This window comes from Nicotiana attenuata, unplaced genomic scaffold, assembly GCF_001879085.1.
Source record: "Nicotiana attenuata strain UT unplaced genomic scaffold, NIATTr2, whole genome shotgun sequence".
Lineage (NCBI taxonomy): Eukaryota > Viridiplantae > Streptophyta > Magnoliopsida > Solanales > Solanaceae > Nicotiana > Nicotiana attenuata.
Genome location: NW_017671488.1, coordinates 33584 through 50595, shown reverse-complemented (window position 1 = coordinate 50595; position 17012 = coordinate 33584).

The following is a 17012-nucleotide window of genomic DNA, read 5'->3' as shown; positions in this document are numbered from 1 at the left end:
TACAGTTTTCACGGGACAAATCAAGTCACAATCCCTACTAGTGCACGTCCACACGCCCGTCACCTAGCATGTGCGTCACCTCATTTATCAAAATAGCATGAAATTGATTTACAACCATTACTTACCTCAAACCGGACGAAAATCTACACCGCCATGCCCTTGCCGCTCGACTCGGCCTCAAATCACCTCGAATCTATCCAAAATCAGAATCATATCATCAATACATGTGATAAGTTAGGATTTTACCATGATTATACCCCTTACTTGCTATTGCTTTTGTTACAAATTGCCACAAAATAGTCCCAAAAGGCTTACAAGTTGTGCTTGATTGCAGGTTTGAGCGAAAAGGTGACAAATGTCAAAGATCGACTCAAAACGGAGTGAAACTTGCCAAGTGTCAAGAACAAGTGAAGTTGAGGAACAGGAAGACCTAGCGCGGACCGCACTGATATGCCACGCGGCCGCGCTAGGAGATTCAGAGAGGGGTAAATTGAAGTGCAAGCCACGCGGCCGCGCTCCATTTCTGCGTGGTCCGCGCAAGGGAAGTTCAGAGAACCACCAGTGCAGGCTTAAGTCCCACGCGGCCGCGCTACATATCAGTGCGGTCCGCGTGAAGGAGATTCAGAGACCTGGAGATTTGACCAAGTCAAGCCATGCGGCCGCGCTCCATTTCTGCGCGGTCCGCGCCGACCCTCCGCCGCGGCCGCGCTACATTTCTGCGCAGTCCGCGGCCCCCAACTTCAGAGATGAGATTTGAGAGTTCAAAGAGCCTACACGGCCGCACTACCTTTTTGCGCGGTCTGCGCTGACCCCGCAGGGGTATTTTTGTCCAAATTTTCCAGCTCGGTATAAATAGATCTTTTTACCATTTTTAGGTCATGTTTTAGCTTCTGAACGAAGGCTGCGCTCGTGAGACGTGTTGTGTAGCCTATTTTGGCATTTTTACTCTTGAATATCATAGATTCTAATTAGTAATCAGTTAACATGCCATTTCATCATCTATTTCTACTGTTTCTTCTTTAATTATGTCTAGCTAAACCCATTAGCTAGGGTTGTGGCTCAACCCTAGTATGGGTAGTTAATGGGTGTTGCATTCTAGGGTGAGATTGAGATTGGGTATTTGTTATTTGGGTTAATTTTGTGTTTCAATCTATAATTTGTGGTTGCAAACATGAATTCAAGCTTAGTGGGTCTAACTCTTCTTGAGAAAGAGAGTCATATGACCCTAAAAGTTGACCTAACAAGGAATTGGGATGGACCCATGAGAATGGTAGTCCCAAATAACGGGTTAAACCTCGAAAGAGTAACTACCCTACTTGAGCCCTAGTTGCTCGGTCTAATTGGCCTACCTAATTGGTCTCGAGAGAGTCAATTGGGCAAAATCGTTCTCTCTACCGAGAGGTGTGAGAATGAGTGCAATTGTGCAACGGTTATAGCAATAAACCCAGATTTATCAATCTCCCCTTAGTAGCTTCTACCCGTTAGCTAGCCACCTAGGTAGTGTCACCATCCTAGTGCCTTTTTCCTATATTAAGCACAACTTAGCAATATTCTCCTAGCATAATTTAGTTTAAATCATTAGTTTTACAAGAGTAGTTTAAAAAGAAAACCCCAAAAATGTGTGAAGCGACATTAGAAGCACAACCGCAACTCTAGGCTAGACAGATATTTCAACTCCTTTACTAGCTCCCTGTGGAATTTCGACCTCGATCCACTAATCGGGTATTAGTTATTGCTACCCACTCTTCCTACCATTGTGTAGTGTTGATACGGCCGCGATCAACATGCCAAAGGAACAAAGCCCAGCGAAAATTATCAAATTTAATCAAAATTCTCGAAATTGGCCAAACCCGACCCCCAGGCCCACGTCTCGTCATCCGATGAAAATTACAAAACTAGAATGCTCATCCTCTCACCAGTCCACACATACCAAAATCATCAAAATCGGACCTCAAATGGCCCTTCAAATCCCCAATTTGAACTCTCCACTTTTCCTCCACTTTTCCCCCAATTTTCACTCCAAATTCCCAATTTAGATGTTAAAAATCAAGACACAATCATGGAATTTAACCAAAAACAAGTGAAGAACACTTACCCCAATTGCTCCTCTGAAAATCCCCTCTAAATTCGGCTTCTCCCGAGCTCTCTATTGAATTTTGAAATTATGGACTCAAACTCTCGTTTTGAACTTAAACATTCTGCCCAGATGCCTTCCGCGAACGCGGTAGTGCCCTCGCGTTCGCGAAGCAGAACTGCCTCTGACTTGGAAATCCTTCTACGCGAACGCGATGCCCCACTCTCGAATGCGTACCTTAACCAGCTCAACCATCGCGAACGCGACTCCCTCCTCGTGAACGCGATGCATACTCAAATCAAACCTTCGCGTTCGCGGCCTCCCCTTCTTGAACGCGAAGAACAAAATCCCTCAGCTCTCAATAACTCTTCGCGAACGCGAAGAAGGAATTCTCTGCAACACAATACCAGAAATCTGCCAACTTCTAAAGCTAAGAATTGGTCCGTTAACCACCCAGAACTCACCCGAGGCCCTCGGGACCTCAACCAAACATGCCAACAAGTCACATATCACCATTCAAACTTGTTCCAACCTTCGAAACACTTAAAACAACATCAAAACATCAAATCACCCTCGGATTTAAGCCTAAGGATCCCAAAACTTCTGAATTCCGTAAATGATGTAAAAACCTATCAAACCTCATCCGAATGACCTGAAATTTTTCACACACATCAAAAATGACACAACAGACCTGCTTCAATTTTCGGAATTCCAGTCCGACCCTGATAACAAGATTTCCACTGCCGACCGAAAAATGCCAAAATTCTAATTTCGTCAATTCGAGCCTAAATCTACCACGGACCTCCAAATCACATTCCGAACGCATTCCCAAGTCCAAAATCAGCTAACGGAGCTAACCAAATCATAAAAATTCAAATCTGAGATCAAATACTAGAAAGTCAAAACTTGGTTAAACCTTTCAAATTTAAAGCTTCAAGCTGAGAATCATTCTTCTATATCCGTTCCGATTAACCTGAAAACCAAAGACGACGATTTACACAAGTCATAACACATCATACGGGACTAGCCATGCCCAAGAACCGGCGTGCGAAGTGCAAATGCTCAAAACGACCGATCGGGTCGTTACTTCCTCCCCCACTTAAACATACGTTGTCCTCGAACGTGCCCAGAGTTGTCCCGAAAACCATCAAATCGTTGATAACCTTACCGTGCATATACCCGGGGGTGATCCCTCGTCACCCTATCCCATATAGGTCCGATCACACAACATAACTGGAATTTCACAATTCACCATATGCCATAACCTTAGAACCAAATCTCCATTTCCGAAATTATCTATATGGTTAGAATCTCACATCTATACACTGTTCAAGTCCGAACAAGTTGTAACAACCCATAACTGTAACCCAAGATGTAATCACATGATATACCACATAACTCAACCACTCGTAGCGATAACTTTTAATCACATCAGCTGCTCAAACAACCCAATACCAGTAATAAACCCTCTTATCAAACCAGCCTCATTCCAACACTTTCGTATACTACCAATGATGAAAGAAACACGCAGAAAGTCATAACCATTCCTCAGATCAACCCGTCTGGAGCTCCCTCTCCTTCGGCAAGGACCATAGTAAATTTCTAAGCTGAATCTCGATATTATCCTTCCAACATGCTGAAATCGAATCTGATAGTATTCATTCAAGATCCCAATGACCTCTTCTCATCCAAAACGGCTACTCTAGTGACATGACACATCGATACAATCTAAAACCACAACCTGTGCGACCCGCGCACCAATAAGTAACAGTCCAAATGTACCCAAATCATGAAAAAAATAACTCAAATGAGAGAGCTGCCCCGCAAGTTCACTAGTACCACCACAACACCACGCTAAGAACACATCACACCTCGAAAAACCAGAACACGCGAATCTATCCCGAAGGATCATACCTCCACATAACTTTGCTGCAATTGCGACCCTATCCAAACACTGGTCCACATGAGTCACCTCAAGTCACCATGCTCAAAGTCATCAACCACGCACAACTTGATGTCTAATACCAAAAGTAAATAACCATAACCACGGAGAAGTAAATGACACAATGCCATGCCAGCCCGAAAGAACATATCCAATGCGCAATCGATCATGCAACACCCAAATACCTGTCTCATCCAAATTCCGCTATAAAGCCTAAATAGAACCCTATCACTCGTGCATAAAATCAACAAATCACAACTCCTCGCCACGCGGAAAGGTAACTCATAGATCACTCTAGAACGCGAATATGCTCAATGACAATCGAATGGTACATCTCTCAACAATAGCAACTCGGAGTCAACAATTCCAACCCGGTGCAGAATAGACATCCATACTGGGCCTACCAATGAACCCTATATCAACTCTAGACAACAACAACAGATAATTAACTGTCCAAAAGTTCACAACGACTGAATTACACACATACCATCACCAGACTAGCTTTGCCCACATCTTCACAGTGCACAACCATGAAACAACCTGCTTATGAGAACTCCTAGTCTCAAAATCCATAAAGTGCAGGAATCACCATATCCGATCTCAACTCCACCGCTCGGATATATAACACAACTCTAATACTCAATCATTCCACGAGGGATACTCCTATTATTCTTCTGTGCCACCAAGCAACCTCGAATATCAACCGTCGATTAAACAGGAGGGTGCCGCAATACTAATGAAGTATCCTTAACTCGAGCACATTGCTCCTTTATGAAATGTATACCCTCATCAAGGCACACCAATTAGAATTATCATTTACCTAGTCATCTTAAACTGCCCATGCTGCCTAAGAATTTATGTCCTTCCTTCCAGAACAAAATTGTGACCTCACACATGCAAATCTCAACCTTACACAACATACCGCATATGCCATGCCATCCTATGATAAATATGATAACTTCATAATCCCTTCCGATCCACATGCAACTACGTGCTCAACTAGCCAAGAACTTTCCATTTGATCCCATCTAGAAGAAGATCACTATACATCACCTGCTCCTCACGCTAAAGGAAAATATACATCTCTAACCGTGGTAGAAACCATCAAAAACTCTCCGAATCCCACTCGCACCAAAACTAAAACATCAGGACCGATTCCTTCTAACTCAACCCGGCTACACAGGTCACCAAAAACCCAAGAGCATTGCCACAAAACCCTGTAGAAACTCATTACCTCACAAGCACCCAGAGAACTAATCATATACCTTACCATACCGATCCGACCTACTACCAAGCTGTCTTATTTATCCATATTCCTTATGAATTACCTCCAATTGATACATCTCCTCGCCATAATACCGCAATCCTCGACCCAGACTCACCACATGAGACCCAAACATAAAACCACACAGTCTAAGGCTCATAAGCCACTGAATGTTCCTCTTAAGCATCCCAAAAGTAACACAACTCAATTACTTACTCAGAAGAGACTTTCTATCGAGTTAAGCTTTTTTTTCCCTTCCCTGATACCGAAATGTAGGATCCCCTACGATATAGAAATTCCACAAATCTTGACGCCTTCCAATGTAAGTCCCAATTTCTAGCCACATACACAACCTGAAGAATTCCCAATTGTTATATATAAATCTTGAATCCGTCGAAACATTCTCAAAAGTCATCCACTCTGCTCAAACCTCAGTTAGACTGATCAAACGGACTGAACGACCTGTGCTCCATTAGCACTCCAACACCCCAGGAAGTAACCCCACCTTAGTGCAACCAAATAAGTTCCTGCTCCATGCACATCACATCCTTCACCAATAATAACTTACGTCATTCCATGATTCTGATACACCCATAAAGCATAACACAACATCTAACCACAATTTTCTTTACACGAGTCATTCTCGATCTCAACCCCTGTAAGCCACAACTGATTCGCCAGTATACCTCAACTGAAACTGATACGACACTTAGCCGCGCAATCGATTTATCAATAGCAGACTCCCCCACTTAGCCCAAGGCCATATATCAAAACACACAATAACTCACGATACCCATGCTCTATTACTGCCATAGTGAACTAAACTAAATCTTTCATAAGCTCGTGCAACACAAACTATCTAGTACTTCAAATCATCTGCAAATCTCACATTCCCCCTCGTATCAGTCAAGACAACTCCCACACGCGATCCAAACTCACTCTGCAACACGTATAATTTACTAGTAAAAGAGGACTCACCACAAACAACATAGGGATCAGACGCCCTCAGGACACCCCGCGAAAAATAACCCCGCCTGCTTGGCCTCAAACTGATATCCCTCTATACCCTATAGTCATAACTATAAGATATCAGTTTACCCTCCTGCATTTAAACCCAACCAATGCCTACCCTCGAGGCATCACAATACATGGTATAAGAACCGAAAGTTGATGGCAGAACTGACACTGAAGCTATGGTCAAAGCAATCTTGAGCTTCTGAAAGCTCTCTCCACACTCGTCTGGCCACCTGGATACCCTCACTGGACATTGCATGCCCCAAGAATGCTACTGGATTGAGAAAAAATTCACACTTGGAGAACTTTGCATAAAGCTTCTCCTCCCTCAATCTCTGGAATATAACTCTCAAATGCTGAGAATGCTCCCCTTGGCTATGTGAATACACCAGGATGTCATCAATGAACACAATAACGAAGGAATCCAAATATGGCTGAAATACACTATTAATCAAATACATGAATGCTGCTGAGGCATTGATCAACCCAAAAGACATCTTTCACGACCCCGGTTCGCCCTCCGTGAACCATCGTGATGGCACCTAGTCCCTACGACTAGGTAAACATAAAATGCAGAAAAATAAACCAATTTACGGAAGAAAACAAATAGTAAATAAAACAGTGTTCAATTTTACCGCTCGGCATACACCATATCAACTTTCGAATACTAATACTTTCCCAAAACCTGGAACTCATGAAATCACAAGCTAAGAATACTACATAGTGCTCTAATTCCAGAATGTCTAAAACAAAGTAAATACAAAAGGACTATAACTACAAGAGAGAATGGAGAGAGACTCTTCGGTCTGCGGACGCGGCAGATATACCTCGAAGTCTCCGAAAGATCGCCTCGCCTCAGGGATGGTAAGTCTGAGTAGAGGTACCTGGATCTGCACATGAAAAACATGCGCAGGAAGGGCATGAGTACACCACAACGGTACTCAGTAAATGCCAAGCCTAACCTCGGTCAGGTAGTGACGAGGAAGGTCAAGGCACTACTGAGATTAAATATAATATAAAGTTCGGCAGTGTAGAACAGAGCAATACAAATGAGTACAAAAATAAGAGTAACACAGGATATAAAGGACAACGACAACTGAAACAGAAAAAACAAGTAATCACAGTAAACGAATACAGTTCAACGCAGAGGTAATAGTCGGGGGATCTCTCAGGATACCGTCCTGTAGTCCCCAAATATAATATCTAGTGATCTCCCGGGTGCATTCCCGTAGTCCAACTCATAAATGCGCAGGGATCACCGGAATACCACATCCGTAGTCCCAAATATAAATACTCAATAGTGGGGAATCTACCGGGTGCAATCCCGTAGTTCCAATGTAAAAGTGCAGGGGGATCTGCCGGAATACAAATTCGTAGTCCCAAAGTAAACATACAGGGGAGCTCCCGGGATACAGTCCCGTAGACCCAAAGTAAATACACAACAGCAACAAGAAACTCAATTCAATCAATTTCACACCGAGGTAGAGCAGGTATTCCTAACCTAGCATGATGTACATAATTCAAGTAGGGCAGTAGAATAAATAAGCAGTTAAATCAATTAGGCATGCTTTCCTAAGCTAACGACAGGCTTAACTTGCAAGTAGTGTAAACATGAAAGGAAAACACAATTCTAAGCACTTAATGCGAATCGAATTTTTCAACAATTAGCACAAGTACGCATTCGTCACCTTTCGTACAAGGCATTTCAATTAACAAATATTCCAAATCCTAAGGGGAAGGTCCCCCACACAAGGTAGGCAAGCCACTTACCTCGAACCAGCTCAAAAATCAACCCGAAACCACGTTCTTGCCACGAGTATTCGACTCCAGATGGCCCAAATCTATTCAATTCAACTGCATAATGTAAATAATACTTCAAGTAACTAATTCTACAAATAAATTCTAAGCTAATGCACGAAATTAGGTGAAATGACCAAAATGCCCCTCGGGCCCACGTCTCGGAATCAGGTAAAATTTATATTTTTAGAATCCTCATACTCTCACCAGTTCATGCATACCAACATTATCCAAATCTAAGGTCAATTTCCCCATCAAAATTCGAATTCTAGGTCTAAGAACCTTCTTCCCATTTTTCTCAAATTTTCATCTCTAAATCCGAATTTAAATGACAAAACTAAGATAAGATTAATGAAATATAACTAGAAAGGAACAAGGAATCATTAACCAATGATCTTCTCTTCAAAAACCTTACAAAATCGCCCTACCCCGAGCTCCAAATTTGATTTTCCAAGTTTTGAACAAAACCCTCGATTCTGCCCCTTTTCTGCCGAGTAAAACCGCATCTGCGGTCCCGCTTATGCGGAGCCAAGGTCGCACCAGCAACTTCTCACTTAAGTCAGTTTTCTGCTTCTGCGACACACTTTCCGCACCTGCGGTATCGCAGGTGGGTTAACCTTCTCGCACCTGCAGCTCCTGGAGCTGGGCCAAATTATCACTTCTGCGGTCCAATAGCTGCTTCTGCGGCGCCGCACCTGCGGTCCCACACACGCAGGTGCGGTTATGATAGGTTCAGCAATGCAAAAATCTTCCAAGTCCAAATTCAACTTCAGTCAAGCACCCGAAACTCACCTGAGGCCCCCGGGACCTCAACCAAAAACACAAACAAGTCTAATACCACTGCCCAAACTTATACCAATTCTTAAAACACCTAAAACAACATTGAAAAACCAATTTAACATCGAATTCAAGCGTAAGAACTTCAAAAACTCAAAATTTACGCTTTCGATCAAAAAGTCTATCAAACCTCGTCCGAATGACCTGAAATTTTGCAGACACATCACATTCAACACTACGGAGTTACTCCAACTTCCGAAATTCCATTCCGACCCTCGCATCAAAATCTCATTATTGAACCGGAAACATCAAAAATCCAACCTTCGGCATTTCAAGCCTAAATTAGCTACGGACCTCCAAAGTGCAATCCGATCACGCCCCTAAGCCAAAATCACCCAACGGAGCTAACGAAATCGTCGGGATTCCATTCCGAGGCCGTCCTCACACTGTTCCAACTACGGTCGAATTTCCAACACTTAAGCTCTCATTTTGGGACTAACTGTCCCAAACTATCCGAAACTTAAAACCGAACATCCCGGCAATTTAAAATAGCAGAAATAAACACGGGGTAAGCAGTTAAAAGGGGATCGAGGCATAAATTCTAAAAACGACCGGCCGGGTCGTTACATCCTCCCACACTTAAACATTCGTTCGTCCTCGAACGAGCATAGAGACATACCTGAAGTAGTGAAAAGATGAGGGTAATGGCTGCGCATATCCTGCTCGGTCTCCCAGGTCGCCTCCTCAACCGGCTGACCCCGCCACTCAACCTTTACTGATGCGATGTTCTTTGGGGACGTGAGCCTCCAAGTGATATTCGAGATGCTGCAAGCTCAGCAAATCGCCATCGCTCAACTTCAGAGGCCATTCGATGCTTCCGCCTTCCCTTTATATAACATACCCAGGCGCCCACCCCTTTTTACGTATAATATACTAAGTGGTGGACAAACAAAACAAAAAAAGAGAGGAAATTTTATTAATTAAATAAAAATTCTTCAATCAACTTATCTTATACAAAATTTGATGATGAAATATGAAAACAATAAAAAATAAATAGAGTAATGTAATAGTGAGAGTAAGGTTCTACATTTCTCTCTCATAAGTGAGTGAAGTCAAGCTAGCCTCAGCAAATCGGACATAAGCAATAGACCTAAATCCCCGTCCTTTTAGAAAGAGGATAGCGATTCTCTTCCAGTGCTTTAATGTTGAGTTCAAAGACTTGCTAACCTGCCTGTCCAATATTGCCACTGGCTCCTCAACATAAGATAAATCCTTGTCCAACTGGACTAAACTGAAATCCAACACGTGCGGCGGATCACCGTGATACCTCCGGAGCATCGAGACATGAAATACCGAATGAACTCCTGCCAAGCTGGGAGGTAAGGCAAGCTCGTAAGCAACCTCCCCAACACGCCTCAAAATCTCAAAAGGGCCAATAAACCTCGGACTCAGCTTCCCTTTCTTCCCAAATCTCATAACGCCCTTCATAGGCGAAACACAAAGCAGAACCCGGTCTCCAACCATGTAGGAAACATCACGAACCTTCCGGTCCGCATAACTCTTCTGTTTGGACTGGGATGTAGGGGGTCTATCCTGAATCACCTTAACCTTCTCCAAGGCATCCTGTACCAAGTCTGTGCCCAATAATCTAGCCTCACCCGGCTCGAACCAACACACCGGAGATCTACACCGCCTACCATATAAAGCCTCACACGGTGCCATCTGAATGCTGGACTGATAGCTGTTGTTGTAGGCAAACTCCGCCAATGGCAAGAACTGATCCTAAGACCCTCCAAACTCTATCACACACGCACGGTGCATATCCTTAAGAATCTGAATAATGCGCTCGGACTGCCCGTCCGTCTGGGGTGAAATGCTATGCTCAGCTCCACCCGAGTACCCAACTCATGCTGTACGGCTCTCCAGAATCACCCCAGAATCGCGATGTAAACTGAGTATCTCTATCGGAAATGATAGAAACTGGAATACCATGCAGACGGACAATCTCCCGGATATAAATCTCCGCCAACTGCTCTGAGGAATATGTAGTACACACAGGAATGAAATGCGCGGACTTGGTCAGCCGATCCACAATAACTCAAATGGCATCGAACTTCCTCAAAGTCCGTGGGAGCCCAGATACGAAGTCCATGGTGATCCGCTCCCACTTCCACTCCGGGATCTCTATCTGCTGAAATAATCCACCCAGTCTCTGGTGCTCATACTTCACCTGCTGACAATTAAGGCACCGAGCTACAAACCCAACTATATCTTTGTTCGTCCGCCTCCACCAGTAGTGCTGCCGCAAATCTTGATACATATTTGCGGCACCCGGATGAATGGAATACCGCGAACTATCGGCCTCCTCTAGAATCAACTCCCGAAGCCCATCAACATTGGGTACACAAACTCGACCCTGCGTCCTCAATCCCCCATCATCACCAATAGTCACATCTCAAGCATCGCCGTGCAACACTTTGTCCTTGAGGACAAGCAAATGAAGGTCATCAAACTGACGCTTCCGAATACGATCAAACAAGGAAGACCGAGAGACTACGCAAGCTAGAACCCGACTAGGCTCCGAAAGGTCCAACCTTACAAACTGGTTGGCCAAGGCCTGAACATCCATCGCCATGGGCATCTCTGCTACTGGTAAATAAGCCAAACTCCCCAAACTCTCTGCCCGGCGGCTCAAAGCATCGGCCACCACATTGGCCTTGCCCGGGTGATACAATATAGTGATATCATAATCCTTCAGCAGCTCTAGCCATCTCCTCTGACGCAAACTAAGGTCCTTTTGCTTGAACAGATGCTGCAAACTCCGATGACCAGTATAAATCTCACAAGGCACGCCGTACTAATAATGACGCTAGATCTTCAAGGCGTGAACAATAGCACCTAACTCAAGATCATGGACAGGATAATTCTTCTCATGTATCTTTAACTATCTGGATGCGTAGGCAATCACCCTACCGTCCTGCATCAATACCGCTCCAAGGCCAACTCTTGAGGCATCACAATAGACAATATAAGACCCCGAACCGGTAGGCAATATAAAAATTGAAGTTGTAGTCAAAGTTGTCTTGAGCTTCTGAAAGCTCTCCTCGCACTCTTCCATCCACTGGAACGGAGCACCCTTCTGGGTCAGTCTGGTCATAGGAGCTGCAATAGATGAAAACCCCTGAACACATCGATGATAATAACCCGCCAAGCCAAGGAAACTGCGGATCTCTGTACCTGAGGATGGTCTGGGCCAACTCTACACTGCCTCAACTTTCTTCGTATCCACCTGAATACCCTCACTCGAGACCACGTGACCCAAGAACTCCATGGAATCCAACCAAAACTCACATTTCGAGAACTTAGCATATAGTTTCTTTTCTCTCAAGGTCTGGAGCACTGTCCTCGGGTGCTGCTCATGATCTTCCCGACTCCGGGAATATACCAGAATGTCATCAATAAAAAGATCATGAATGAGTCAAGATATGGTCGGAAAACACTGTACATCAGATGCATGAAGGCTGCTGGGGCATTAGTCAGCCCAAATGACACAACAAGGAACTCGTAATGACCATACTGAGTCCTAAAGGCAGTCTTCGGGATATCTGGCTCTCGAATCTTCAATTGGTGATAGCCTGAACGTAAGTCAATCTTAGAAAACACACAAGCACCCTTTAACTGGTCAAACATGTCATCATTACGAGGCAAAGGATAACGGTTCTTCACTGTCACCTTGTTCAACTGGCGATAATCAATACACATACGCATAGAACCATCCTTCTTCTTCACAAATAAGACAGGAGCACCCTAAGGTGATACACTAGGCCGAATGAAACCCTTATCAAGCAATTCCTTCAACTACTCATTCAACTCCTTCAACTCAGGAGGAGCCATACGGTACGGAGGGATAGAAATGGGCTGAGTGCCCGACAACATATCAATGCCAAAATCGATATCTCTATCGGGCGGCATGCCTGGAAGATCAGCAGGAAACACATCAGAGAAATTCTGTACTATTGGGACTGAATCAATAGAAGGGGTATCCATACTGACATCTCTCACATAAGCTAGATACGCATCACACCCTTTCTCAACCATACGCTGAGCCTTAAGGAAAGAAATAACTCTACTGGGAGTGTGATCTAAAGCACCCCTCCACTCAACGCGCGGTACACCTGGCATAGCCAGCGTCACGGTTTTGGCGTGACAATCAAGAATAGCATAATGGGGCGACAACCAGTCCATGCCCAAGATAATATCAAAATCAACCATGCTGAGTAACAATAGATCGGCTTTGGTCTCAAAACCACTAAGAGCAACAAAACACGACCGATAAACGCGGTCCACAACAAGAGAATCTCCCACAGGAGTAGAAACATAAACAAGGGAACTCAAAGAATCCCGAGATACACCTAGATGCGGAGCAAAATAAGAAGACATATAAGAATAGGTGGAGCCTAGAACGAATAGAACCGATGCACTCTGTGACAGACCAAGATAGTACCTGTGATGACAGAATCGGAGGCGACAACCTCAGTACGGGCAGGTAGAGCATAGTATCTGGCCTGGCCTCCCCCTCGAGGGCGACCTCTACCTCCCTGACCTCCACCTCTAGCTGGCTGGGCAGGTGAGGTAACAACTGGTGTTGGGATCATAGCCTGAGAACTCTGCGGGGCATGCTGTGGCTGAGAAGTCTATGGAGGTGCACCCCTCCTAAGTCTGGGGCAATCCCTCACCATATGGCGTGTGTCACCACACTCAAAACAAGCTCTGGGAGGACATGGTGGTTGTGAATGGCTCGGGCCAGGTCTGCTGGACTGACCACTGGAAACACCCCGTGCAGGAGGCGCACTAGATACTAGAGGTGCATAATAAGGCTCCTGAGGCCTAGGTGGAGCTGGAATACCACTGGCTGCTGGAAGAGCTGAATGAATGGGGAGACTTATATAACCCCTACCATGACGACCTGCAGCTGGGGCACGAGCACGGGCACCAGAATAATGGCCCGACTCTCGAGACCTCTTGGCCTCCCTCTCCTCTCTATCCCTAGCATGCATACCCTCAATCCTCCCAAAAATGCTCACCACCTGCTGATAAGAAATATCCATCTCTAACTCACGAGCCATGCTAGACCTGATGCTGGGAATAAGCCCCTCAATAAACCGGCGAACCTTCTCGCGAACCGTAGAGACCAAAGCTGGTGCATATCTAGCCAAGTCGGTGTAATGGATAGCATACTCCGAGAGAGTCATAGTACCCTGGCACAAATGCTCAAACTCCGCGTGCCAGGCGTACCTGAGACTCTGGGGGACATACTCCCTCATGAACATATCTGAAAACTGAGCCCAAGTCAGGGAAGCTGCCACATCCGGACTGTCTAAATCATAAGCACGCCACCACTGATAGGCGGCTCCTCAAAGCTGGAAGGTAGTGAAGGAAACCCCGCTCGATCCTGATATGCCCATAGTACGGAGGATACGGTAGCACTCCTCAAGAAATCCAAGGGCATCATCTGAGGCTAGCCCGCTAAATGTCGTAGGCAGATACTTCTTGAACCTCTCAAGTCTTTTTTTCTCCTCCTCTGAAACTACTGCCCTCTCCTCGGGCTGAGCTGGGGCTACCGGTTGTAAAGGAATAACCTCTAGGACCTGATCAACATGCACTTGCTGCTCAAGAGTGCGGACGGCGGGAGTCTGTGCTCCTCCCCCGGCCTGGGTTGTAGCTGCAGCAAGGGGAAGCAACCCTGCCTGAGCTAGAGTGGTATACATAGTCATAAACTGCGCCAGAGTCTCCTAGAGTGCTGGAGTAGTAGTAGTAGACGTATCAGGTGTCTGGACTCCGGCTGGTACCGCTGGTGGCACCTCGGCGGTAGCTCACGCGGGTGCTCTGGCTGCACCATGAGCGCGTCCTCGGCCTCTACCCCAGCCCCGGCCTCTGACGGCTCCAGTAGGGGGTGCGGGTGACTGATCATCTCGGGTAGCACGTGTCCTCACTATCTGTGAGAGAATAGAAGACAGAAGTTTAGAATTTTGATATCAAAAATCTTGCACGACAAGGAAATAAAATGAAGTGGAACTTTCCTAACATTTACATAGCCTTTCGTAGATAAGTACAGACGTCTCCGTACCGATCCCCGAGACTCTAATAAACCAGCTTGTGATTCATGACTCCTATGAACCTAGAGCTCTGATACCAAGTTGTCACGACCCCGATTTTCCCTCCGTGAACCATAGTGACGGCACCTAGTCCCTACGACTAGGTAAGCCTAAAATGCGGAAAAATAAACCAATTTATGGAAGAAAACAAGTAAAAACCAAAATAGTAAATAAAATAGTGTTTAATAGTGCCGCTCGGCATACACCATATCAACTTTCAAATACTAATACTTTCCCAAAACCCGGAATCTCATGAAATCACAAGCTAAGAATACTACATAGTGCTCTAATTCCAGAATGTCTAAAACAAAGTAAATACAGAAGGACTGTAACTACAAGAGAGAATGGAGAGAGACTCTTCGGTCTGCAGATGCAGTAGATATACCTCGAAGTCTCCGAAAGATCGCCTCGCCTCAAGGATGGTAAGTCTGAGTAGAGGTACCTGGATCTGCACATGAAAAACATGCGCAGGAAGGGCATGATGATAAGTGCATTTTACCTGATCTTAACCACATAATTTCTCTCATAAAAACATATAAATTATCATGTTTCCTCCATATTCTTAACTTTATTTTGCAGGAATAATTATAGAAGAATTATTGTGCGAAAAGCAAAATACAATAAAGAAGTGTGAAATCGAGCTACGATTCATTACTGCCGTGACAATGCACCAAATCTCGATTTGCCATGATGAAATCTAAACTTAGAATTGTAGAATTCTCATCTCTGCAATTTGAAAATCTTGATTTGCCATTGAAATCTAGCACCAAATCGAGAATTCAAATTCTCATATCTGCAACTGCAAAATCTAGATGTGCCATGATGAAATCGACGAAATCTAAACTTAGAATGACGAATTCTCATATCTGCAAATGCAAAATCTAGATTTGCCATGGAAATCTGTACCAAATCCAGAAGTCATCATGAAATTTTCCTATATAAGAAGATGTTGCCCGATCAGAGCATCACAGTAGAGAGAAAGCTTAGAGCTAGAAGTCTGAATCCAAATTCTTAATAAGCTTCTCTGTTTTATTTCTTTTACTAGTATCGAGTTATCTTTTCTTTTAAATCACAATAGTGGTTTAGTTGTTGTTTCTAAATAAATTCCAGTGTAGGAAATTACTCTAGTTCCTGCTTTTAATTAAATAGGGGAAATTATTCTTCTTGAATATTTCTTTCTATTTTCTTATTTAATGGACAAGAATATTTCCATTGTTAGTACTAGTTCCAGTATGGAGTAACTTTTCTTGTGTTGGGAGAAAGACGGATCTTAATATTTTTATATAATAGTAGATATTATTCCTCAAATTCACATGCTTGAGCTAGAATTTATTTAACTTTTATCTGCTTTTACAGTTAGACGTTATTTAATTTATTATCATCTATCTATCTTATACTACATATTAACTATTTATTAATTCTGTAATCGAGAGAGGCGAAAGAAATAATATAGTTAAATGTAGTATTGATAATTGTTAATATTTATTCAGTAACATCTATCTCTTTTATGTTATAATTAATTTTACACTTATTAGTAATCGAGAGAGGCGAATGGTGTAATAATAAGTTATAACAAGTAGGGTAACCGAAAGGGACTTACTATCAAGAGCATATTTTAGTTCAATCATATATTTCTGGTTCTTTAGTATTACTATTTTGAAGATTAATTTGTATAACCGAGAGGAGTGCAATTAATTATTCAACTTGGGTAATAATATATATTTGTAATCGTGAGAGGCATTTATACCTTTTTGAGAAATAGAAATTGAAGAATAATAATTCTACTATATAATAGAAATATTAAGTGAAGTCAAGATCCCAACACCTTTTATTATATTTGTGAAAAACAAAATATTTTCTACTGCTCTATTTATGCATTTTTAGTTAGTTAATTTACAACTCAACTCTTTCTGATTTTCTCAAATAGTAATTAAAACAAGAAACGTCTGTAGAATAGATAAACCAATCTCTGTGGGTTCGACATCTTTC